We start from the raw sequence: 27,393 nt of genomic DNA, 5'->3' as shown, positions 1-27,393 counted from the left end.
AGAATTATGTCTCTCTAAAGAGTTCTGTACAGTATAATTATGCATCATGTCAGCTTTCTCAAATGTTTATGTTTGGCATATTTGTCTATTAGATTTCCCTGTCTAAAGTCAAATGGGAGTTGGGAAAAAAGTTTGTGCACATGTTAAAAACAGATTGCTTATCAATAAGCAGCCTCAAATCACAATATTTCTCACACCAAGTGGAAGCTGAAGTTGCTATTATATACAGGCCCTTGGCCAAAGACAAGAACTGATGTCTCCAAGGCTTTGTGCCTACCCATCAGTCAATCTGAAAATCTTCTTGCCAAGGGGACATTCAACTGATGTCAGGATAATCACATGGCAATTACTTCCATGGAGAAATCTAGAGATTGGAGCTGTATGAATTTTTTAAATGTTAAAAATGATTGATCAGGAATGCCTGTGAGTATATGGAAGGACAGTTACTATGTTTTAGGGAGGAAATAGAAGAAAGACACAGAATCTCTAATCTCCCATCACAAGACCATTATCAAGGTACAAAAGACTGTTAGGAAAGAGGAGGAACTACAGAAGGAAGAGCTACAAGCCTGGCTGTTACTCATACTCCTCGACCAAGGTGTGAGATCACCACAGCAACAGAAAGCAAAAGCACTATGTCCAACATACAATAAGCTACTCAGAAAATATCTGATTTCCTATTTCCTATTATTATTATTACTATTATTATTATTATTCTATCCTATTGTTATTTTTAATCATTATGTTGCTGTCATTTCTTTAAGGCTTTTATACTTTGATAATTTTTTTTATTTTTTATCGTTTCATACACATATATAGTGAATTTTGGCCATTTTCACCTCCCATTGCTCTCTTGCAACATGCCCTGGCCAGCGGGGTTTCAACGGGGGTGACCCACCTGTGGGAGCGAATGAAAGAGACAGGGGACATGAGAGACTGACAGCAAGACAAGATTCTGATCAAGCTGCAATTTTTATTTCTCTCCGCAAGGCTTATATAGCATAGGAGGGGAGGGGGCAGGAAGGAGGGAAGGGGAAGAGACGTGGAAGGGGTGCAGAACGTGGGAGACGTGCAGATCGTGCAACTGCAAGATGTCAGCTAAGGTCACTGGTCAGGGGCCATTTGTTCTGTTGAATGCTGACCATGGAATGCTCTTTACATTCGGTTGCCATGGCACCTGACTGTGGAATGTTCTTATCTTTGGGAGCCTCCTGTTAGTAAACAGGTGTTACTGCTCTGGGGAAGGGCAGTGGGCTTATGACTTGTTCTCTGGCTTAGCTAGTACTTTCCATGGTTCATGTTTGGTTCCTGAAATCTTGGTCCCTAACAGCAACACCCTCCCTCAGCCACTGGAACGCTTTGTTTTCCCAATAAATCCTCCCACTTTCTTGAGTATGTTGTTCTTTTGTTGTTGTTGTTTCATTTGGTTGATTTTTTTTGGTTTAGTTTGTTTTCTTCTTTTTTGTTTCCAAATGAATTTAATGAGGGCTTTTTATTTTTCATTTTTCAAGCAAATCTTGATGATTCCTATGAGCATGGATGAGCCTGCTGCTGTCTTGCCCCTTACCATAGTCAAGCCCCAACTCAGAAGCTTTCCACCTTTCTTTCTAGACCCTTGTGCCATGCCCCAGGTATATCTACTGTCTGAACCCCATATTGGGCTGAAAAACTTCCATCCTGTGAAGACAAGGGGTCCACCAGGTCATCAAAGTAGCAAACTATATCTGAAGTAGCCGATGAGAGATCAGAATCCAAGGAGAGATGTGGGGATTCAAATTCCTCATCACTCAAGCTGGTGTATGGAATGTCCTGGCCTCTGTCAGGAAGGAGTGAGAAGGCCCAGTGATTATCAGGTGACTGTCATTTCCTCTGCAAAACTCCATCTTCACACAACCACTACCAGAGTCTCATGGCCCTCGTTGTTCCCACTACCTCACTGGGCTAATTAGGGCTTCTTGCATGAGCACAGGTAGAGTAATATTTGCAGGAACATGAGCATCTTGTCAGTGGCTACACTAGGAAAGAAAATGACACATCTGCCTCATCTGTTGATGTCTTCTTGATAGATTCCTCAGAGCCTCTCTGAACTTGTTCCCCACTCTCCTATTAAAAGTTCAATTTAAAGGTTCTTGATTAATAGAGTTCATTAGCACAGTCTAGATATGGGTCTCGTGAGATTTTTACTTCTTTCCTCAACTGACATGGCTGACGTCTCCTCTGAATTAAGTAGTTTAAATATGCTTTCGAGATAAGCTCTAGTGAAATGCCCAATAGTCTAAATTATTCAGAGGGCTGAGACAAGATCGCTTGAGTTCAAGGAAACCAGCCTAGGCAAAATAGCAAGACTCTGTTTCAAACAAACAAGCAAAATGATACGACTACTGCACTAAAAATGCTCACATCTACTAGTCAGAGAGCAAGCACATAGCCAGGCTCAGACCCATTAGAACAGAGAAAATGAGGCATTGAAGGCATATATACCGCCTACTCATAACTTAGTAAGTCACATTTTGGAGGACTGCTTGATGGCCAGGTAGCAGTAAATTAATACATTTAAATTAACATGAAAAGAAATGACAAATGAATGCTAAGTTGATATTCAGAAAGAAGGGTAGACTTTTCCTATTAAATTTTCTTAAATTTGTGCATTGTTGTGAACAATTATTACACTAACAAGCAGTGATGGAGAAGCAGGCAATTTAAGCTTTATGCCATTTTCCATCCATTCCTGGCTCCTAAGTCATGATACTTCTTATGGAAATTCATGGTCCCATCACACAGAATTTGCCCTGAAGGCCAAAGGTATGTATATTCTCAATTATATTAACATTACTTTTTGTGATGGTAAATCATGAAGTCATACCTCTTTTTATTAAAACACATGCTTGTTTCACAACATTGAAACAATACAAAACAAAGGTGACTATGGCTAATGCTTTCTGCTTTCAGAACTAAATGACTTTGTTCATAGCAGTGTATCAGATACATCTTTCCAAGTGAGTTCACATAAACATTTTCCATTCTTTTCTTTTAAGTGATATATTGCATTTTGTAATTCAGATATGGCAAACGTGTTATACTGATGGAAATTCAAATTGTTCCCAACTGTTAGCCAGGCATGATGATGTAAGCCCACTTCTTAGATACTTTGAAGGCTGATATAGGAGGGGGCAGTTAAGGCCAGCCTGGGCTACACAGCAAGACTCTGGCTTAATTTTTTTCAACTTTTATCATTTACAAACCTAACACAAATGTCTTTATAAAAATCACTGATGCATAATTGTCACAGGATTATATGTAATGTGTACATGGTGCTTCAAATGATAACATGGAGCTATTTATAAAAATAATAATAATAATTACCAGGATATGCCAGAGCTTAGAACTTCAAGAAGACTGTACTTGTTCCATGTGTCTTATTAATTGTACGTTCTTGGGGACAACAAAAAGTGGGTCCCTAAAATTTTAGTAGGCTCAGAAATGGGTCATAGGGTTCCCTTATTACAGAAATCTTAAAAGACAAAATAATATAAAGTACAAAGATTTTTGATATCCAAGGCTTCTTTGTAGAACACTAACCCTTCTATAAAAAAGTAATATGACCAGTGACCTGGGACACCTTTCCTGATTCTGTGCCAAGACTATGTCTATATGAGAAGGAAGTGGATAATACCCAACAAGGAAGGTTAGTGGATCTGAGATGAAGTCCCAGACACTGAGAGCGCTTTCCCCTGTCAGTGGAGAGAACATAGAGCCCCTCCTGAAATCATTTGATCTCTTTCCTTCACTAATAGATCACTCTGTGTCCTGAAAACTAAATACAAGTGATAATTGTGTAACAAAATAAGCTGTATACAATCTTTCTAGTCAATTTCCAATGCTGTGTTGGACAGAACTGATTTTTCCCATGTGTCCTCTGTTCATCTGTTCCTCTCACACCATGCATTCTTTCCTGTATTCTCATAAACGAAATTGTCCTTGCTTCACATGAAATATTCGTTAGGAGACGTCTGTAGTGGTGCCTGAGTTTCCATGAATTACTTTAATTTGTGTTTGTCTTGAAATATTCTTATTCACCCATCAATTTTTAGAGAGAATTTTTCTAAGTATAGCAATATTAGCTAATAATTATTTACTTCCAGGGCTTGAAATACATCATTCTATATTTTCCAGGCTTTTGGAAAAAGAAATCTGATGCTACCCTATTTCTGCCTTTGGATGTAAGTCAGACTTTTGTCTTTTACGGCTTTTGGCAGCATCTCTTTGCTTTTTATGTTGACATCTTCACTATAACACCTATGGGAAGATTCTTCTCTGGTCATGTCTATCTAAACACCCTCTGTGTTTAGATACCCACTTTTTTCTACTTTCCTCTCTAGGTTTGGAAATTTTCTGCTATAATTTTATTGAGCAAAATATCTGTGCCTCCTAACTTTGTGTCAGCTTCCCTCTACCACTTCAATGGATCCTTAGCTTTCAGCTCTTGAATTCTCAGAGTTCTTGGAAGTTTGAATCATATCCATTAATATTTTTCTTTTTATATGTCTGAATATATTATTGTCCTCCATCCTTGAAATTCATCTTTCTACATAATCTTTTTATAATGCTTTCTGCTATGATTTTATTTGATTAATTATTTCATTTTTAAAATTACTATTTAGTTCTTCCTCAGTGTCTTAATTTCCTTGCTCAGTTTCTCCTCTGTGCTGTTGAATTTCTCCTCCAAGTTACTGACCATTTCTTCCACTTTGGTAACTTTCTTGTCTGGATTCTGAATTGATTCCCTTACTTTGTTGATAGGCTTATTTGTATAATCTATATTGTCACTGATCCTTTTTAAAATGGACTCTGGACTCTCTTTCTGAACTTTCAGTTATCTGTGTCTTTGTTTTCCGTTACTGGGGAGTGGGAGGCTGTAGGTGTGCCATGGTGGGCATAGTGTGCTCTTGTCTCATGTTTTCTGTGTTTCCTTGTCTGTTGTATATTGGTTGGGATGGATGTCTTGTAGGTTTGATTTTTTACATTTCCCCACTCTTTTGATTTGTTTGTTTTATATGTTAGTCTTTCCAGGGAGTTTCCCTGCTGCCATTTAGGAATGAGATGGGTGCAGCTGCCCCTCATGATCTGCCAGCAATCCTGGTAGTGACATGAAGATGGGCACACTTGTGCATTTCACTTGTGTCCACATCAGGGTCAAGACAGTAGTATTGAAATACTAGTTGGGGAAAATGACACAGATTTTGCTAGTGCTAAGCATATCAATATTTTTTTATTTTTTTTTATTTTTTGCCGGAGCTGAGGACCGAACCCAGGGCCTTGTGTTTGCTAGGCAAGCGCTCTACCACTGAGCTAATTCCCCAACCCGCATATCAATATTTAAGTGACAAAATTAAGGAATATGGGAAAGAGAGGCATGAGGGAAGGGATGAGTAATAAGGAGAGCATATGGATTAGACATATGATAGGTAGTAATTATTGTAGAAATATGGTTTTGTGTGTGCAGTAAAAGTAGAGATAATCATGAAAATTTTTTCAAGTGAAATGGAAGTCATTACACACCAGCTTAATAAAGTACAATAATAAATAATAAAGTAGTAATAAAAATACAAGATGCTAAAAACACTAAACTACAAAGTGAAAACCATGAAATAGGAGTTATCCTGCCCTTACCATCCCTTTGAAATGGGATGATACCGTTTTTCCCTCCCCTTGGATTGCCACTTGTACCTTCTCCATAGGTCATGAGGAGGACTCCGAGCCTCTAGTCCAGATAAGCAAGCAAGTCACTGTCTTGCCCCTAGTGAGTTAGGAATGGAACATGAGCAAGAATTTCTATGACTGAACTCTGAGGATGTGGAGGACACATTTTAGAACCTCCATGTGTTCCAGGTTCCACGGCACACTTCCAAGGAGCCTATGGAGGTCACCCTGACAATGACAGAGGACAGAGAGTCATTTTCTCTGCCAGCCACTTTCTGCTAATAATGCTTACCCTGCTTCAATCTACTCTCATGTTACCTTTCAATAGTGGAGTGTGTGTGTGAGTGTGTGTGTGTGTGTGTGTATGTGTTCTGATGCTGTACATAAGAATGGTTCATTGATTGGCAGTGACAGTTAACACTGATCAATGGAGTGGTAGCCAGAATGGCAACACCAGGGACTACCACAGTATAACCTATCAGGTAGTCAGGTCCATTCATAGGGTAAGTTCACTGGCATGTGCAGCTAATGCTGGTCAGCAAGTAACTCTGAATCCAGTAGTTAAAGAGTTATGTTCTTCTGAGGGAATCGTGTTGTCCTCCTTTTTCACGATCTTTGTGTTTCTGTGTCGTAGTTTCCACACCTCTTAGCTTAGATATCTACTCATTTTGAACATCACACTCTATATTGATATTTTATGGTCATTGGTGATATATTGGGTTTGATGCCACTGTTATAAGAGCCTAGATTTTTTTTCCTCCTATTTATTATCTTTCTCCGCCAGCTCTGCCTATCCTTTCTCTTCCCTAGCTACTGGCTATTCAGCTCTTTAGTAGACCAATTAGGCTCCTTAGACAGGCAAGGTGAGACAAATGCAACACATCTTTATGTAATTAAACAAATGCAGCATAAACAAAAGTAACACACCTTTACACAGCTCAAGTCATATTCTGCAGCATAAACAAATGAAACACTTTTTTGCCTGGTTAAAATAATATTCCACAACACAATCCCTAACATTACTCAGTGATGAAGGGAGAAAACTCTTACATCAGTGACATCAAACCCAATACATCACCAGTGATCACAAAACATCAATATAGAATGTTACCACTTTAAAATATCATTAGGTTAAAATTATGTGGAGTAGGGCCAGTGAGATGGTTCAGAGGGTAAAGGTGATTTCTGTGTAAGCCTGAATACCTGAATTTAATACCAGGAACCCACATAAAAGTGGAAGGAGAGAACCAATTCCACAAAGACATCTTCTGACCTCTACATATACACCATGACATACAGAGCCATGGACACATGTCACGCATGCATACAGTAATAAATAAATTAATTAATTTACAAATTTTTAGCTATTTGGGATAAATGTGAAAATAATAAATGACTATGATAAAGAAAGGAGCCAGAGAAAGGGGCTAAAATAAAGGGAAAACAATTAAATAAATGGAAAGTGAAAGGAGTGGAGAAGAATGTTATGGGGGGAGAGGAAAGAACATGAGATCAGAAAAAAATTAAAACAAAAAAATGTGATTACTCCATAATTAAAAAGTTTGGAAACCAAATTAGATAAATGTAAGAAGGGAAATTGCTTTAAAATATATGGGTTATTTTTAAGCAGTAAGGGCTACTAAAAGCATAATAGAAAGTGAGAAAAAAGAGTAAACACAGGAAGCAAAAAAGAAGACCGCCCAGCAATGAAAAGCATGGGAACAAAATCAGATGAATATTTGAAGGGAAATAAGGTATAAAAAACATATTTTTAAATACAATGATGTAAAGACACTACAAAAAATATAAGAAAGAGAAAGGGGGCATCACAACAGCCAAAAAATAAAGAAAAGAATGAAGTGTTAAATACCTTCTTTCTCTGTCCTCAAAAGTGGAAGGCTGTCAGCTCTAAACATGTGAAGAGAACCGCTTGCGGGCTTCTGTCTTCCCTGTGAGTTGTGCTGCTGATTCCCTGTCGGTATGTGGTACGTGAAGTCCGCCAGGGCTGTCCTTGCTCTCTTTTCCTTCTTTGCATGCTTGGAGTCTCTGCTGGTCATGTTCAGTTTTGCAGCCTGTGGGCTGGGCAGAATCTTTCACACTCCCAAGACTCTCTGGATTATGCCTCCTGGGATGTCTGATGTTCTAGTCCAGGTTCCTTTAATTGTGTTGAGATGCAGCCAGTGTACAGAGATCTGCACCAGAGAAGAGCCTGCCTTTGTGTACTTGTCCATGTTCCTCTAGAATGTCAGTTTGGAGGTTCTACAGCAGTTAAGATGGCTCCAGATGTTGATCCACCTGCTGAGCTCAGACCCAGGCAGTGCTAGAATCCAGACTGTCAAACTCAGCTAAGATCTGCTCCCTCCCTGAGGGTAGAGTTATTCATCTCACTGTCTGAGACAAGCCTCCTGCAATCTGCCAGCATCTGGCCCTCCTGCTCTGATTTCTGGCGATTCTAGGTTCTTAGACACCTACTGTAGCTCAGTTCTGAGTAATAGGTTTTCTCTAAAACTGCCATCCTGGCATTGCCCTCTAAATCATACAGAATGGCCAAATGGGATCCCTCCCCCTCGATGGCCCATATGCCATATGGATTTGAGGCTGTTGAGGGCTGTGGGCTAATCCTGGGGTCAGGACTGCAGAGTATTTTCATCAGGGCCCATATGACTTACCTTTTGGATGCTCCCCTGCCCCTGCCAGTGTTGTGTGGAGCCTTCAAGATGGAGCTTCATTCAAGCAGTGAGGTCTTTGTCATGCATTGACAGTCTTTTTCTCCATACATTACAGGAACCCTATCACTACTATGGCCAAATTCCAAAGCTCTTCATCCTTTTCTACTGAAGAGTATATTGATTTTCTTATTCTGACTCTTCTCCTTCACTGGGCACATGGAGGCAGCTTCTAGCTTGTTATCTTATCCAGAAGTCTTCTGGCAGAAATATCTTAAAGAAAAACATGGTAAATGAGGAGGATTATGTCATATATATATGTATGTATGTATATATATATATATATATATATATATACATACATATACTGAATATGTCTTTGATAAGGAATTGAGAATTTCAGAGCTATGGAGAAGACTCTAGAAAAGGCCAAATAAAGAGGCTTTTATAATAGTTTCATAAATGTTCAGAAACCTACTCATCTATATAAAAGACAATTCCTCAAATTCTCAAAGTAGGATATAAACAGCCTCCATCTACCTAAGTTCTTCTTAAGAAATTCTTAAATGAGGCTTGCACCTTTTGTCTTTTTTTTTTTCCTTTTTTGTTATCTATTATATTTGTGTTTCAATTTCACACATCAGCCATGGGTTCCCCCGTCCTCCCTCCCCCCACCCCTCCCCTCCACCCCCATCTCCTCCAGGGCCAAGACTCCCCAGGGGATCCATTTAAACCTGGTGGATTCAGCACAGGCAGGTCCAGTCCTCCCCGCCCCCCCCCAGCCCAGGCTGAGCAAAGTGTCCCTGCGGAAGCCCAAGGTTCCAAAGAGCCAGCTCATGCACTAAGGACAGGTCCGGGTCCCACAGCCTGGGTGCCTCCCAAACAGTTCAAGCTATTCAATTGTCTCACTTATCCAGAGGGCCTGCTCCAACTGGGGGCTCCACAGCCTTTGGTTCATAATTCATGTGCTTCCATTTGTTTGGCTGTTTGTCCCTGTGCTTTTCCAATCCTGGTCTCAACAATTCACGCTCTTACAGTCCCTCCTCTTCACACCTTTTGTGTTAAAAGTCCTTTTCTAGCCACAATAAAATCACATACTTACCAATAAATATAAATACAAAAAAAAATGTCAGAGCGGTAATCTAACAGGAGATTCAGCATCTGTCCCTCTGGTGATGCCATCTAGGATGAAAGAAATGGGACCTGACAGAAAGAAGACCCTAGAAGTCAATAAGCAGAAAAGACAGTGATACCAATAATGATGGACCACAAATTCCAAAACTCAGATGGAAGGTGGGGACTCTTCATTTACCATAATTTTAATGAAATTGTTTGCCTCCTAAAGGTTCTTCAAGTGTGAGTTAACCTCATTTCTTCTCCCACTGAAGCCAAGCAAGTGATCTAAACAGGACATCATTGCAGAATTAATTGACATAATAAAAGAGCAAAAGTACAGGGATGCGCTGGGCATGTGCTCACTGGTGCCCTCACCAGGCTCCAATGAATAATACCAATCCAGCATCACACAAATGGCCCTGGTTAAGCTAAATGAATCAGTCACAGGGCAAAACCAAAGTCACAGAAAGTGACAGGTCAGGAAGACGGGTGGTTGATAAGGGTGGAATGAATATAAGAGGGTAGGAGAAAGATAGTAACCTGAATGCATTATAAATACAAGTGAAATTATCAAAAAATTAATTAATTGTTTTTAAATAGAGGCTTGTTCAAAAACAGAAAATAGTTTAGAGATATTTTTACAAGGAAAGCATGCAGAAATCATGAAAAAAAAAGGCACCATAGAAATTATAAGTGGATACCAGGCTAGCAAGATGACTCCAGGGACCTGAGAAGCTTGCTGTAATTCTTATTTTTAAAAAATTAATCTAACTCAAATATTCTAGACTTCTGTCCTGTCACTAATTTAACTCCTCTGTGTGTTCACAGACAGCCAATGTTAGGAGTTAAAAATCAGACTTTCACTGAATTCATCCTGCTGGGACTCACAGATGCACCAGAGCTTCAAATCTGTGTTTTCCTATTTCTCCTGCTCACATACATTCTCAGCATTATGGAAATCTCACCATCATCATCCTCACACTGCTGGATTCCCACCTCCACACACCCATGTACTTCTTCCTCAGGAACTTCTCCTTCCTAGAAATCTCCTTCACATCCACTTTTACTCCTCGAGTGCTCTTCAGCATCTCTACAGGAATTAAGACCATCAGCTTCGCTGGCTGCTTCACTCAGTACTTCTTTGCCATCTTTTTAGGAGCCACTGAATTCTGCCTTCTGACTGCCATGTCCTATGACCGCTATGTGGCCATCTGCAAACCCCTGCACTACACCACCATCATGAGCAACAGGGTCTGCACCCTGCTGGTCCTCTGCTCTTGGCTCAGTGGCTTCCTAATCATCTTACTCCCAATCATCATGACCAGTCAGCTGGACTTCTGTGCATCCAATGTGCTCAATCATTATTACTGTGACTATGGGCCCCTCATAGAAATAGCTTGCTCAGACACAAGACTGCTGGAGCTCTTTGACTTTCTCTTAGCAGCCGTGACCTTGATAGTCACCCTGGTGCTGGTGATTCTCTCCTACACTCGCATCATCAGGACCATTCTGAAGATCCCTTCTGCACAGCAGAGGAAGAAGGCCTTTTCCACATGTTCCTCCCACATGGTTGTCATCTCCCTCTCTTATGGAAGCTGCATCTTCATGTACATAAAGCCTTCAGCAACAGAAGGAGTTGCCTTCAATAAGGGTGTGGCTGTGCTCAATACCTCAGTTGCCCCTTTACTGAACCCGTTCATTTACACTCTAAGGAATAAGCAAGTAAAACAAGCTTTCAATGATGTAGTCAGAAAAATAGTGCATCTTTATTCATTTTAGTGGCCTCAAAATAAATGGAAGTGTTGGGTGACATTCAGGCTATGCCTCCTCTTTGTTGAAGTGATTTCTCATGTAAGCTTGGAGTGAGCTAGTGTCCATAGTCTGTTTCAAGCTAGTTCAAGAATTTCTACTATCTACCTTTAAAGAATGAAAGAGGCAGAAAAAATATCTTGGTAGACTGTATACAGAATACAACTAGTTAAAAGTCTATTGCTTATTCAAAACGGCTCTGAGATACCATCTTATACCTGTCAGAATGGCTAAGATCAAAAACACTGATGACAGCTTATGTTGGAGAGAATATGGAGTAAGAGGAACGCTCCTCCACTGCTGGTAGGAATGCCAACTATAGCCACTCTGGAAATCACTATGGTGGTTCATCAGAAAATTGGTAATCAATCTACCTCAGGACCCAGCAATACCACTCTTAGGCATATACCCAAAGGATGCTCAATCATACCCCAAGGACACTTGCTCAACTATGTTCATAGCAGATTTAGTCATAAAAGCCAGAACCTGGAAGCAACCTAGATGATCCTCAGTTAACAAATGGATGGAAAAAATGTGGCATATTTTATACAATGGAATATTACTCCGCTGTTAAAAAAAAAATGACAGCATGAAATTTACAGGCAAATGGATAGAACTAGAGAAAATCATCCTAAGCGAAGTAACCCAGACGCAGAAGGACAAACATGGTATGTACTCATTCATAAGCGGATAGTATATGTAAAACAAAGGATAACCAGGCTACAATCCACAGCCCTAGAGAAACTAGGTAACAAGGAGGACCCTAAGAGGGATGCATGGATCACCCTGGGAAGGAGAAATAGATGAGATCTCCTTAGTAGCCTGGGGTTGGGGGGAGGGCTGGAGGGGAGGGGAGGAGGGAGGGGAACATGAGGGATCAGGATGGTCTAGTTGGGGGAGGTATGGAGAGGTAGAGCAATGAAAGAGATATCTTTATGGGTTTAAGGAGAAACCTGGTACCAGGGAAACACCCAAGAATACACAAGGATGACCCCAGCTAGTACCCCTAGCAATAGTGGAGAGGTTGCCTGAACTGGCCTTCTCCTGTAATCAGATTGGTGACTACCCTAATTGTCATCATAGAGCCTTCATCCAGTAGCTGATGGAAGCAGATACAGAGATTCTGGTCTCTATAGTGAATTCCAAGCCAGCCAAGGCTACATAGTGGGGGAAAAAATACAAATAATATGGACAACCACAGATGTGAATTTCCTGCTAGTTTCCAACAGACACAGTATTTGCCTCTTTAAGCTGCTTTACTCCTATAAACTGAACCTGGTGGTCAGATGTGTAAATATAAGTCTTTGTGGTGACATTGTAAAGGTTCATGCTCTTGTCAGATGAACTGCAGAGGAAGTAAGTGTCATCAGCAGAAACCATGACATTCATTAACTGGGAACCATGGCCACTTGGTGTGCCAGCCACCTTGCTATACATATGTATATCACAGATGCTCACACAACCATTGTCTGAAGCAGTGTCAAGAAGCTAAGTCCCGGGGAAAGGTCGATATAAATAGCCCTCCAGCACTTGCAGAAGTTTTCCAGGTTCTATACCAAAAATATTCACATTGCCAGAGGGGCTTCCTGTGGCCAGATACTAGGAATCAGAAGAAAAGCCTGAAGTCCAGGCATCCACAGGTCCTGCATTCATAGGCATCCATTTGCAGTTTTCCACAACCCAGAGATGAATATGAGGGTTATCAGACAAGGAGAATTCTGGGAAGAGAAGGGCTGAGTCAGGAGTCACCAGCCAGACACAGAGCTAGCAAGATGACAAGGCAGAACTGAGAAAAAAGTACCAAGCCACGTGGCTAAACATAAATAACAATTATGGGTTAATTTAATAGGTAGTCAGTAATAGGCCCGAGCTAATAGTCAAGCAGTTATAAATAATATTAAGCCTCTGAGTGATTATTTTATAAGCAGGCCACAGGACCATGGGAGCCTGGCAGGACTGGTGAAACATCTACTACAATCAATCTTTAAAAATATTTCATTTTATATTACAATAATCAATCATGTCATTAGAGATACATTTTAATATCACAGCTCAACTGTAGTATCTCATCACAATGCTTCATGGTGTCATCGCAAAATATTTTATTGACCCAATGGTGCCTTGTGGATTCAAAGAGCCAATGTGACCTCACAAGGCTCTCTCATGACATCACAATTCTCAAATTTGTCTGCATGATACTTCATTCTGCCATCACAATGCTGTTTCAATACAAAACAGTGTTCAGTTTTCTGTCACAAAGATGCATTGTGATAACTGGCTCAATGATGACATCACAATACAGTGCCTTCACAATGCTCAACTGTTTATAGATAACAATGTCCCACTAAACCATCACAGTGATGCATGTGAAATCACAGCTCCATTGTGACATCAAAATGCCGCATTCTGTATTACAGTGCTCAACCTTGTCTTCACAATCCTTCCTTGTACCACCACAATGCTCCATTTTGGCATAACAGTGCTCAATTGGGCCATCACAGTGGTGCATTGTAGTATCACATCTCCAGTATGACAATAGAATGCTCCAATGGGCTAATCCGATACTGTAATGTGACATCACAATGCACCATTTTGCTAAAAAAAATTTTCAGTGTGACATTGTAGCTCCTAAGTGAGGTTCTCCACTGTGATACCACTAGGCTCCATTTGAATGTCAATATGATGTCATCACATCACAATGCTACATTCTGCCCTCACAGTCAGTCCTTCATTGTGCCACCACAATCCTCCATTTACATAACAATGCTCATTGTGATATCACAGCTCCTTTGTCATCTAACAGTGCTCCATGTAGCACCATAGAGCTGCACTGTGATGTCACTGGTTCTACTGCTATGTCACAATGGTCATTGTGACATTATAACTCTCCACTTTATATGGCAGAACTCATTTATGCCATCACATGGTGCATTCTGACATCACAGCTCCACTCTAACATTACAGTGCTCCATTGTGACAGTGAAATCATCAGACTGGCCATCAAATGTTATACTGTACCATCAAAATTCACAGGAAACAGTGAATGCTCATAGTCAGCTCCCATTCTCCTTTTCTTACAGTCCAGAACTAAGCCCAGGGAATTGTGATGCCCACTTTTAGAGTGGCTCTTCTACCTCAGTTCACCTAATTACGATAATCCCTCACAGGTATCCCAGGGGCTTGTCTCCTAGGTAACTCCAGATCCTGTAAAGCCGATAATATCAGCCATAATGCCTCTTCTAAGCTGGCATCCAGACCTTCAGATGAGTCCTTCTGAAAAGGTGGAATGTGAGCTAAGACCAGACTTATCATCCATAAGCTTTTGGGGATGAGTGTTGAAGCACCACCCTGCCTCTTGACCTCCACAATGCTGAAACCACTTCTACCCTAAAAAACACCAATTTGTCAGAGGGAATGGGTGAAGCAGGTGAAGCCTCAGCCTCAGTTCTTCTGTCTTCCATGTTTCCCAGAAGTGCCTTGCCTTGGCAGAAGTTAGGCCACAAGTGGAACTTGAGCTATGGGGGAGTTTAGGAAGTTTAATCTTCAGGTGTCTAGACTCTAGAAAGAGAAACTCAAGCATGGTTTTTCTCCCCTCTCCCTTTGAGTAGACTGAAGGAATAGTCTGTGATGTTTGTAGAACACCTCCTCTAAGCTATGTGTCAGTCTCTTCTAAGCCTTAAAGTCATAGCTCTAAACAAAGCAAAGCCTCTGCCTTTACAGAATATACCTTCCAGCAGAGAAGGCTGAACTAAATTCCCACTCAAGCAAAAGAACAAATGTTATCTTTCTGAAGGATGTATATGCCATGAAGTAAGTAATAAGAGTCCTACTTGAGGGATGTTCAAGAAGGTCCTTCTGAAGAGGTGAAATGTGAGCTGAGGCTCAAATAATATTAAATTACCAGTGGTTTAAAGTATGAACTTGTGGACAATATTTTGTGGAGCAAAGTACAATGACATGTATATGAAAACTATATCATGAAACCCATTATTTTTTGTTTGCTAATTAATTTTAAAAATAGATAATTTTTTTTAGAAACAATAAAGGAACAATGAAAACAGGAACTTGCAGGCATAGAGCAATACACGCAAAGAGCCTAAATGCCTAATGGACAAGAAAGACAATAACACAGTGTTCTAAATATTGGTGTCATTATTCAAATTCGGTAAGGTACCAGGTCAGGAGACATCTGTCAGAAGATAGTCTGCTACTCAGTCCCCAGGAAGGGAAGCCATGCCTTGCCACACCATGCCATACTGGGCCATAGTCTCCTACTCAGTCCCCAGGAAGGGAGCCACACCGTGCCACAGGGCCACACCACACTAGGCTAGGTAAATCATCATGAACTATCTAGAGACATGGAGCAAGAGGTAAATGTGGGAAAGTGCTTGTCTCGGTTAGGGTTTCTGTTACTGTGACAAACACTGTGGACCGTATTTCAGCTTACAGTTCCACAGCACAGTCCATCACTGAGGGAAGTCAGGGAACTCAAACATGACAGAAACCTGGGGGAAGGAGCTGATGCACAGACCATGGAGGGGTGTTGCTTACTAGCTTGTTCCTCATGACTTGCTCAGTCTGCTTTCTTGTGGAACCCAGGACCACCAAACCTGGAGATGGCACCACCCACAGTGGGTTGAGCTTTCTTCCCTCAATCATCAGTTAAGAAAATACCCCACAGGCCTACCCAGAGGTCAGTGTAGTGGGGTGTTTTCTCAGTTGAGGTTATCTCTACCCCCAATGGATCTAGCCTTTGTCAAGTTGACATAAAAACTAGCCATCACATCAGTGTTTGACAGTAGTTTTCATGGAAGGAAATAGACCAGGTAGGGTAAGCAGGTTATGGGGGTTGAATGTTGGTATTTGATATTTCAAATTATTTCATTGGACTCTGAGGTCCAAGGCTTTTTGGTACCTGACCCTGGGATAATTAAGTCAGTAAGACACAGAACAAAAGACACTTCAAAGGAGTAAGAGACAATTTATTTGGAATCAAATATGAGTGATTATGGCCCAGAAACATGGATTCAGTTTGCTCCATGGAACTGGTTACATAAGCTTTTATTAATAACAAAGCAAAACAGACTCATAAATCAAGGCATTTACCAAATACACTGGTGTAGATGTAACTGTCTTGTTAAATAAGAAACACAGAGCCAATTGCAGAGATAAAAGCCAAGAGGTCAGAGCAATAGCTGAGAGCTGAAAACCTTACCCTTCACTGCTGCTGCTGTCTTTCTCTCTGCCAGAGCCCTACTTCCTGTGTCCTGTCCTTTTTTATAGACTTTCTGTTCTGCCTTCTCATTGGTTGTAAACCCAACCATATGACCTCCTCGTCACTGCCTGTCTGTACAGACCTCCAGGTCTTCTATGGTTAGTATTGAGATTAAAGGTATGTGTCACTATGCCTGGCTGTTTCCAATGTAGCATTGAACTCACAGAGATCCAGAGGGATTTCTGTCTCTGGAATGCTAGGATTAAAGGCATGAGTTCCACCATTTTCTAGCCTCTGTATCTAGTGGCTGTCTGTTCTCTGAATTCAAATAAATTTATTAGGGTGTACAATATTTTGGGGAACACAATACCACCACTGGTAAGGACAGCCAGTGGACAACTTAAAACCAAACATGGGAAGACTCTACCAGGTACAGATGCTGAAGGATGGCACTCAGCTTTTGGACTAAGAATTCATTCCAAAGGTTTTACCTGATAGTCACAAGATGTTAGACCAGAGAGAGGTGGGCATGAACAGTTATTAAGGGTACCAAAGATAAGCCAGGATAATGTGACTCTGGGTCTACAAGACTCTACAATAACAAAGTTTTAGTCAATCAACTTTGAAGAATCTTCCACAGAAGTGGAACCTTTTCAAGGAACTTCAGTTTACAGAAAAGTATTGGAAATTAAATTCTTTTAAGAATCATTTTTTTTTGTTTTTCGAGACAGGGTTTCTCTGTAGCTTTTTGGAGCCTGTCCTGGAATAGCTCTGTAGACCAGGCTGGCCTCAAACTCACAGAGATCCACCTGCCTCTGCCTCCCGAGTGCTGGGATTACAGGTGTGTGCCACCACTGCCCAGCGAATCATTTTATTTTTATTCTATGTATATGTGTCTGTACATCTGTATTTGCATGTGCATGTGAGTATCTATGAAAGACAGAAGAGAGTGTCATAGCCCCTAGAACTGGAGTTATAGGTGGTTGTGAGATGCCTGATGTGGGTACGAGGACCTGAATGTAGGTCCTCTACAAGAACCACAATGCTCTTAACCACTGAGGCATCTGTCGAGGCCCTGAGCATCAATTTTTTGAGGCACATTAGGTGTTGAGGAAAGAAATGGATTTAAATGGACTACTAGCCTTTTGTCTGAATAACTAAATGGCAACTGCTCACTTACTGGATGGAAGAAGCTTGGGAGGGGAACAAGAGTCATCAAGCATGGTAAGGTAGACAGTGCTCTACAGAATCTAAAGGGAAATGGCCAGAAATACGAAGTTGTGTGTTTAGAAGTCAGACTGGACAAGGGATCACACATGTCAATAATGTCAAGATATTGAGTAAAATGAAGTATGAAAATTGATCATTGTGTATTGGTGAAATTATTAAGGCCACTCCACGTAGTTAAAAGGGAGGTTTATTTTGAGGGGTAACTTACAAATGAAGGGGTAGGTTGCAGGGTATGGCAAAGGTATAGCGCAGTCTGGCGGTGTTCTCTGGAGAACTCTGCTCGGTCTACCTCCAGTGTCCAGGGTCCCAGAACCAAGAGAGCGACCTCCTCCCGATCCTTGGTCTTCTGCTTCCTCCTCTGCCCTGCCTTGTGGGCGTGACCATTACCGAGGCCTCAATGGGGGTTGGAACTTCCAGGCCAATGCTGGGATGGCTATCCACTACAATTGTGTTTCACAAAATGGTGATATAAATAATTGTGGAATGAAAGAGACAAATAGAGAAAACTGGAGGTAAGAGAGAAACACCACCTGATGCAGTACTCCTTTCCTGTAACTGTACCACATAAGGCTACATAGCCACACGCAAGACAATCTAGGGGAAAAAAAGTGGACACAGCAAGTGTCCAACTACACTATAATGCCCAACTACAAGGCATCAAAACATCTAGGCTACTTCAGATAACACCTCCTCCATACAGGGTCAGGGGCGGGGGGTTGCCTGTGCTTCTGGTATCAGAAAGTAACTGGTAAGGTCCCTGTGCTCTTGAGATTCAGTGCAGGGTGGAATGAAGGAATGGAGGAAAGAAGAAAAAAACCAGCAGAGGCATATAATGTAAGTAATTATAAAGATGTGAAATATGTGTGGAGGGTAGAATGTTGATGAGTGTGGGGTGTTCCTGGAATGCTTTCTGGGAGAAGCAGCTCCTGGCAGGGCCTCTAGTCTTCTTCATAACATGTAACAATGGGTAACATTTAGATTATACATCTGGGTAAAACAAAACTGAGTTTGGGGGGAATTTGGAAAAATAATCCACATAGAAATCTTCATTGCATTATTTACTACAAAATTATAAGAGAAATATGCCACTAGAGAAGTGTTTAAATACTGATTTATGTAATAGTTACCAAACACTGCTTGCATCTATAAACATAATTTTAACATTAGGTTTTGTGCCTGAAAAATAGCTAACTGTCCAGACATATGAAGCACATCTTAGTCCCAGGACTTCAGAGAAAGGGGCAAGTGAATCTTTGTGAGTTCAAGGCCAGCCAAGGCTACATAGTGAGACCCTGTCTCAAAAACAACAACAAAAACTGACAATGTGATGGTATTGTATTCCCCAAAAATATTGTGTACCCTAATAAACTTATTTCCTGCTACACTGACAATGTTGAAAATTCTTGTTCTAAAGATGAGAAGTGTTTCATATCCAGTTATACCTCCTTAGGACCATGGATTTCAGAATGATAGATGCTGGAAAGTCGAGAATGTGCACATATGCATTGCTGTGTGGTCAGCTTAGATACTTGAATGGGATCAACAGCAGATAACAGACAGAAGTGTACCTATGAAAAAGGGAACAGAAGCCAACAATCACCACAGAGAGGTGAGCGAGCCCTCAGGAAGTCCAGGAGCTCACGGCTCCAACATCTGAAACCCTCACCTTAAGCTTGCGTTCTTATGTTCAGACACTGACTCTGCCTGAAAGCAGTCCCTTGGGTTTTGATGCATCTTGGTGTATTTCCAATCCATAGTTTCACCTCATCCTTGGTCATCTAAGGAAAAGGGACTCACATTTTTCTTATTTTTTTTCATCTCAAGAAATTTTCAAAATATCTATCCATACATTCCTTACCCTTCTTTTCTTTGGGTCATCTAACCTCAACTACTTCCTAACCCTTAGACATCCCTGCCCTGAACTTGAGGGAAAGACAATTAATTAGGCTATAAAACACAATAAAAATTCTTGTGGCAGGTAATTTAGCGAAGTATTTCAAAAACACTTTTACTTGGCAATCCTGTTTCAGCCAGTTGTACTAGAGAAAGTATGGGTAAATAAACAGGTATGTGTGAGTCCGTTTATCTCGATGTCCTTGACAAAACTTGACTGCAATGACAGGACATTTCTTAAGATTACAGAATCCACACTGTGGGATATGACAGAGACATTGAAAGAATTCTCTAGGAGCCATGGCACAATGTTCAAATGTCTTCTATAGAGTAGAAACTGTTAAAACACAGTTTAGACAATATAATCTTATTTTTAATTTTTATGCACATACATGTACACAAATGCAGAGCAAAAGGCTGGCAGCAGTAATTTCCCAAATAAATTAACATTTTACTGGTACATATAGTTTCTTCTGTATGCAAATTTATTACAACTAACAGAGCTACTTTTTGCAAAAGACTATATTTGAGGAAGAAACTCAACTCAGTTTCTAGGCCTTCGTTTATACTTGGGACACCTTTTCCCTGCTCCTACTTCTCCTACCTGCAATTAATAGCTGAGGAGGGTTCAACAACAATCAAGAAAATGGAGATGTGCCAAATCCCTCCAACCAACAACCAAAGTAGACACCAAGTAAAAATAGGGAACAGTTTGTTGCAAGAAGCCAGTGACATTTCAAGAACTGAAGGCCATATTAGACTCAAACCAGAGTTGGGGACACAGGATGGAACCAAAGGAGAAAATTAAAGCAGTTTTTTAAAATAGTTGGGAAGGAAGTTAAGTAGAGAACACCAACATGTTGGGAGAGTCGAAGGAGATAGGAATCATTCAGGAGACAAGCAATCGAATAGACCAAGGCTACAGCAATACCAAGCAAGACAAAGGAGCTGAACTTGCAAGCCAAAACAGCCAGTCCCCTGTCCCTGTCACTTACCGACATATGGGAATGAGGTCAAGGAGAAAGGCTAACAATAGGACTCACTGGGAGAAGCAGGAAGATGGATGTCTCAAGACCATAACCCAGGAAGGCACTAAACCTCAGGCAGGACCAGAATCACATCATCACACAAGGTTATCTCATCTGCCTTCACCTTGACCTGCATTCCAGTCCTCACCTCTGCTTCTTTTCATGAAGCCCAGTCAAAGTCTTGAGACCAGGTCCCAGAAGTAGATCTCTGAAACAATACACCTGTGTCTTGGATACCCACAGTGGGTGGAACCACACCAATGTACAACAGACTGCACCCTGTGGTCTCAGCTTCTCTTCTTCCTTGAGAATGTCCAGGGATCAGGCCCTTAGATCCAAGATCTTGGGAGGAAGGTGGAGTATGGTCAAGGACCCCCAAGGTATCTCTTCATGAGCCGCCTCATGGCCCCTATGACCTCCTTATTCCTCAGAGTGTAAACAAAAGGGTTGCACATAGGGGTGACAACCGTGTAGAAGATGGAAAGAATCTGGTCTGTGTCCCCAAGGGAATCTGCCTGAGGCCTCATATAGGCAACAGTCCCCGTCCCAAAAAAGAGTATGACCACAAACAAGTGGGAGGAGCAGGTAGAAAAGATCTTTTGACGCCCCTCTGATGTTGCAACACCAAGAATAGTGGCAATGATACAGGCATAGGAGACCCACAATCAACGAGAAGGGTGTGAAGATAAAAGCTACCGTGATGAAGAGATTCCCCACTTCACCCCAGAAAGGGCTTGCACTGGCCAGTCCTCAGCACAGGCAGGATGTCACACAGGAAGTGATGGATGGTGTTGGCACCACGGAAAGGCAAAGTGAAGATGAAGACAGAGTGAATGGTGCCAGTGATGATGCCTGCACAGTAGGAGGCCCCCCACCATGCTGGCACATGTTCCCTGGTTCATCAGGGTGTTATAATGCAGGGGACAGCAGATGGCAGCATATCGGTCATAAGCCATGGCAGCGAGCAAACAGCATTCGGCAATGCCAAAAAGAGCAAAGAAGTACATCTGAGTGAAGCAGCTGGCCCGGGGAATGGTGGGGCAGGAAGACCGGAGGTCAGCCAACATCCTAGGCACAATCGTGGTGGTGTAGAGGATCTCCACCACAGAGAAGTGACCCAGGAAGAAGTACATGGGGGAGTGGAGGGCAGAATCGGCCAGTGTGAGGAAGATGATCAGAGAGTTGCCCAGCAAGGTAACCATATAGATACACAGCACACCCCAAAACAGATGGCCCTGAACAAAGCCAGAACCCGAGAAACCCAATAAAATGAACTCTGTTATTTCTGTACCATTGTCAGCTTCCATGTCCCTAAAGTCAGATTAGAAAAAAGAGGGGCTAGAGAGGGGTAGCATGCCAGAAACTTTTGCAGCAATAAGGATAAAGAGTCGTCCATTAGAGCAGATCAGCTTGATGAGGAGGATGTTGAGGGGAATGCTGAGGAAGAGCCTGAGAACCTCAGCCGCTACTGACTCCCATGGGGGAAAAAAAAAACCCTCCAGAAGAGGAAGAAAATCCTGAGAAGATGAGGCACACTTGCAGATCTTCTTGCTGTTGCAAGATTTCTCAGACAAGTCTGTTCCACTCACCCAGGAAGGAGCTAGAGGCAAAAAGGTGGGGGCAAAAGCAGCTTTCTTCAGGAAGAGGGCTGAGGATATAGACAGAAAAGGGGGTGAGCAGACAGAGAACAAATAATCTGGCAGAAGAAAAGTGGGTCCACCCAGAGGCAGAAAGTGAGTGGAATAGGCAAGGGCAGGAGACAGGGCACAGAACTGAGGACCACAAAGGGCTGTGGAGCTTTTACCTGCAGATGGATCCCCACAGCCCTCAGAGTGCCTCTCCCTGGAGCACATCACAGATCAATCCCCTGAGGAGCTAATTCTCAACAGAAGGACAAAAGTGGGAGGAAGATGGGAAAAGGAGAAGCAGGGAGGAAGTGGCTTCCCCTTGCTGGGCCTGGTCTGGGTGTCCTCGTCCTCACATCCAAGCACAAAGGGGAAAGCCCATGTGGAGGAGAATGCTGTGTACAGAGTCCTTCTGCTAAGCACCAAGTGAGCTTCTCTCAGAAACCCTGTGCTCTAACTCCTTGGCTGGTTTCTCTGAGTGAGACTGTCAGCACTGCCCCAAGGGCTGCAAAGCCTTTCCAGCTCTCAGAATTAGTCCTTAGCATTCTTTCCATTCCTGGAAAACACCTTTTCTCCCAATGCTGGAGATGGAACACCTGGCCTTGGGATTTCTGGTTGGCCTCTTCCACTGGATGGTACCCCCAACACTCCCAGGCCTGGCAAGCATTTGTAGGCCCTTTTGTAAAATAGTGTTAATCCCTAAAGAAAATAACTATTGAAATAACAACGAGGCTGATTCTGGAAGAAACTCCAGGCCCAACACAGGGCTTTCTCTTACCATCTAGATGCAGAGAGAAGCAGTAATCTCTGAGGTTCAGAAATGGGAAATACTCTTTAGATCTCAGCAAGAAAAGACAGCACTCACAAGAGCAGATGACAGAGGCAACCAGAGAGGATGCCCAGTGAATCAAGACTAGAGAAATATGGCAGGTCCTTCCATGATGTCTCCTAAATAAGAAAAGCATGGCCATAGCTTGAAACCCAGTTAGATAATCAAGAAATATCTTCCTATTCAAGGTAGTCTGATGTCTATTTGGCTGGTTTTCCTCTTGGGTGAGAAGGTGTGAGAAAGAGTCCAAATGAGGAGGCTAGGGAGTTAAGAGTGCTTGCTGCTCCTACAGAGGTCTGGAGTTCAGTTCCCAGTACCCACATGGTCAACTCACAGCCAGTCTGTTCCAGGGGATCCAACACACCCCTCCTCAGGCACTGCATACACATTATACACAGACATGCATGCAAACAAAACACCCATACACCTAAAATTAAAAGATTCTTTAAAAAAATTGCAAGTGAGTCTTAATAAGCACACTGCTGCATGCAGGCATGTGTACACACACACACACACACACACACATACACACACACCACAACACACACACACACACACACACACGATTAATTAACTATCAATTAATTTTTAAGTGTGGGAATCAGAAAGGTGCATCAGAAACTAATAGCATTAAAACTGCTCTTCCAAATGACCATTATATTCCAGGCACCCATGTCAGATCACTCACAACCACCGTAAATCTAGCTATAGAGGATCTAACATGTCCTTCTGCTTCTACAGACAGCTCACTCAAGCTGGAGAGATGGCTCAGCAGTTAAGAGCACTGGCCACTCCCAATACCTACACACAGACACATAATTAAAAACAAAACAAAACCTTTAAAAAGACCTCTTTTACATGATACCATTCAGTTGTGCCTGTACAAAGCACATTTTCACACAACAGCTGGATTGTGATATCATAATGTTCACTTATGTCATCCCAATGCTGCCTTGTGGCATCGGAGTGTCCAATGTGTCATCAGTATGCTTCCAGATCTGGACATAATGTGACTACAGAATGGCTAATCCCCCGCTGATCACAGTCCTCCAATGTTGTCATTCAGTGCCTCCACGTCTAGTTCATACATGTGACTACAGATATGGCCACCTATGTCCGTCCACACGTGCTCCAATGTGTAAATCAGCGATGCTTCCAGATACTGTACATTAATGTGAGTACACAGACAGGGCCCCGCTGCTGTCACAGCATGCCTCCAAATCTTCCATCAGTATGCTTCCAATCTTGGTCATAATAATGACTACAAAATAGGTTTCCTGGCCTCACAATCCCCCAAACTGTTACAATCAGTAATGCTACTCCAAGATTCCTGTATAATGTGACATACAGGAATGGCCCCTCTCCGTCACAGTTGCTCCAATGTTGTCATCCACTACGCCGCCAGGTTCTGAAAACCTAGAATGCTGGAATCAAGGAGAGCAGAGTCAAGAATCCACCAACACACGAAGGAAGCAAGATGAAGAAATTGCACAGTGAGAAATGTACCAAGCCACAGTGAGTACACCACGAGATCAAATTATGCGTATTAAAGTAAGAGCTGAGTTTAGTTCAATAAGCCCTACCTATCAGTATGCAGCATTTATAAATATTTAAGCCTCATATGACAGTCAATTGTTTACAAACCAGCCTGCTGGGTGGGAAACAGGCAGCAGGAAGAGAACACTTCATCCAAAACCATGCACAACCACACAGAGAAAGAACTTAGAATCCCACCAAAGCTCTATAATGGACATGTCCCACCAAATTCGCCCTCCCTCAAAGCTCAGGACAATCCTCCAATGAGAGGACCTATTGTCGGGATGACACGTGATGGAGGAATGAAGTTAGAAGAACAGGCCCATCAATGCAACAAACTACCGAGCAAACTAGGTTATGGGAAACTACAAGAACTGGTCAGCAGCAATCATACCTACACGTGAGTCAGCACAGGCCCCTCTGCATTAGGTCACATAGCTTCTCACTTAAACTTTATGGCGACTCCTGATTATGCACTCGAATGGATGCGGTCTCTGCTTAATGCCTCTCAACTTGGCGGTGACTATTCTTTTTCAAGTATGATGTAAACCCTACCAGCAAATATGCACGGTTTTATCTTAATAGTTAGTCTAATTGTACATTAATGTGATGTTACTCTCCTAAAAGCCCTGTTGTTTTCCATAACAAGCAGAGACCAGAAAGGGACGATAATCAATACGAGAACAGGGAGCTAGTAACGAGATGAGAAGTGAGGGAGGGAAAACTGTATTCCTATATATCTCATAGAATGAGAAAAGAGCTAATGTTTATGACAAACAGAAAAAGTAAAAAATAAATCTTCACTCTCCAAATTCCAATATAGAAAATACCAAAATACTGAGACAATTAAGACTCATAGACTCGAACACACTATCTGTATCCTTTGAGACCTTCCTATGTGGAGAAGCCCATGTTGGCTCCATGTCGAACACAGGCCCTTAAGCCACCTCTAAGTAAATTCACTCTATGGCGTGGCAGCAGATATACAACACACACTAATAACAAAACAACAACTAATCAAAACACAACAACTATTGAGTGGCAAAGATGGCTCAAGGTTAAAGAGCACTGACTGACTACTTACCAGAGTTCTCGAGTCTCGATTCCAACACCACATGGATGGCATTTTTACAAATATCCGAATGAGATTATCCTATCGACGCCTCTCTCTGTCTAATAATAAATAATAAATCACTTAAAACAAAAAAAAAACCTGAACTAAAAACAAACACTCATCAGTTCCTGTTTTTCCGAGCAACCCTTGGGTCAAACGCACATTCCCTTTCTCAACTCAATGTCTTATTGCTTCATCTCCCACCAATCTATTTACTTGACCTCAATACAATGAGACGGCAGCTTCCCTCATGGCTCTAGTTCTAGGAAGCATTCTTCCTAGATACTGTTAGAACTTTATTGCCAAAATACCTATTGTATTAGAGAGGACTAATCTAAGACAGAATTCCCTAGAGCCTGACGTCTCCATGCAATCCACTTATCCTCCAACAAGTCATCTGTATGGTAATTCTAACATTAAACAAAAACAATGCATTTACGAATCTGATATAAGTGAAAGATGCCTCAGAACACCCAATTCCAACCCAAAGAAATACGACAGCCAGTGAAGACTCTCACAGAGTGTCTCGATATCAAGATTACACGTTTCCTGTATCCTGTTCTTTCATAAGCGGCATCTTCGCGAATTACAGTGAGTCTAGGTGACCATTCGAAGGGCAGGTAAGATACCAGATATAATACGAGGAAGATCCCTAGACATCTATTCTCTCAGGACAACCTTCCCCAAAGCCTTACCTGTGCATGCAACAAAAACCCAGCAAAGTTACAAAGAAATGCATCTATGTTTTTTCAGAAAGGAATCTCCACATTAGTGTTCAAATTCCTTACATCTATTGTCTCCAATCATAGGCCACCAGCACAAAAATCCAAGAAGTCTAAACTCATGCTATGTGAGAATCAGCAACAAGATTGTTATAAATCTAAAAACACTACTTTCAGCCAGACAGGCTGTTAGCATCACTTTCAATACCAAAGCAACTCAAATGGCAGAAGCACGCGCAGACTCTCTGCAGTTCCAAGGACCACTATAGGTCACAGACAATGTTCACAGGACATGCTCCAAAAGCTCACAGCAGTAACCCTGTCTCAAAAAAAAACCTAATTATTATATTAGTTACTATTCCAGCATCACCATCACATCAACACCACCTTACTCCTTCTGACTCACCCTACACTAACACCCAGAGCAAACATCCCACTAAGACTTCCATGTGAGAAATGATCTATCTGCACCCTCCCTTAAGGGATACACAGAAATAAGAATGTTTCTACTACCCTTTCCCAACATTTGTATTTAAGAACACATTCTTACCGTTTTGAACTTCTTTATATCAAGTAAACACAATAGATAAGAAGTAAAGAAAAGATTGCCATCCATATACAAAAAAGACCACACCTGCCACTCAGGATTTTCCAATCAGGTACTGTCGCACAATCAAAAATAGATCCCACACTGTGGGGCGAACCAGCTTTCTATTTATATAATCATATCTAATCATACCATTACTCTAAGCCACTAAAATTAAATTCCCATACTATCTCACCATACAAACAACTAATTTATGTCATTTGCCCTACTCACAAATTTTACCTTGTTACCAATAAACCATTTATTAATACAAGAATGAATGAAATTAGCAACCAATGACCCATGTTGAAATCCGTGCCACGC

The 27,393-nt window shown here is 41.6% G+C and overlaps 2 pseudogenes; one reads left to right on the top strand and one right to left on the bottom strand.

Annotated features, from left to right (window-relative positions):
- Nucleotides 1–10,317: 10,317 nt before the first annotated feature.
- LOC118570913 lies at nt 10,318–11,261 on the top strand (annotated as a pseudogene).
- A 9,761-nt stretch (nt 11,262–21,022) lies between these two features.
- LOC118570848 lies at nt 21,023–21,964 on the bottom strand (annotated as a pseudogene).
- Nucleotides 21,965–27,393: the final 5,429 nt, after the last annotated feature.

The sequence above is a fragment of the Onychomys torridus genome, chromosome 20 (assembly GCF_903995425.1).
Source record: "Onychomys torridus chromosome 20, mOncTor1.1, whole genome shotgun sequence".
Classification (NCBI taxonomy): Eukaryota; Metazoa; Chordata; class Mammalia; order Rodentia; family Cricetidae; genus Onychomys; species Onychomys torridus.
This window is presented reverse-complemented; position numbering and strand designations above follow the sequence as displayed.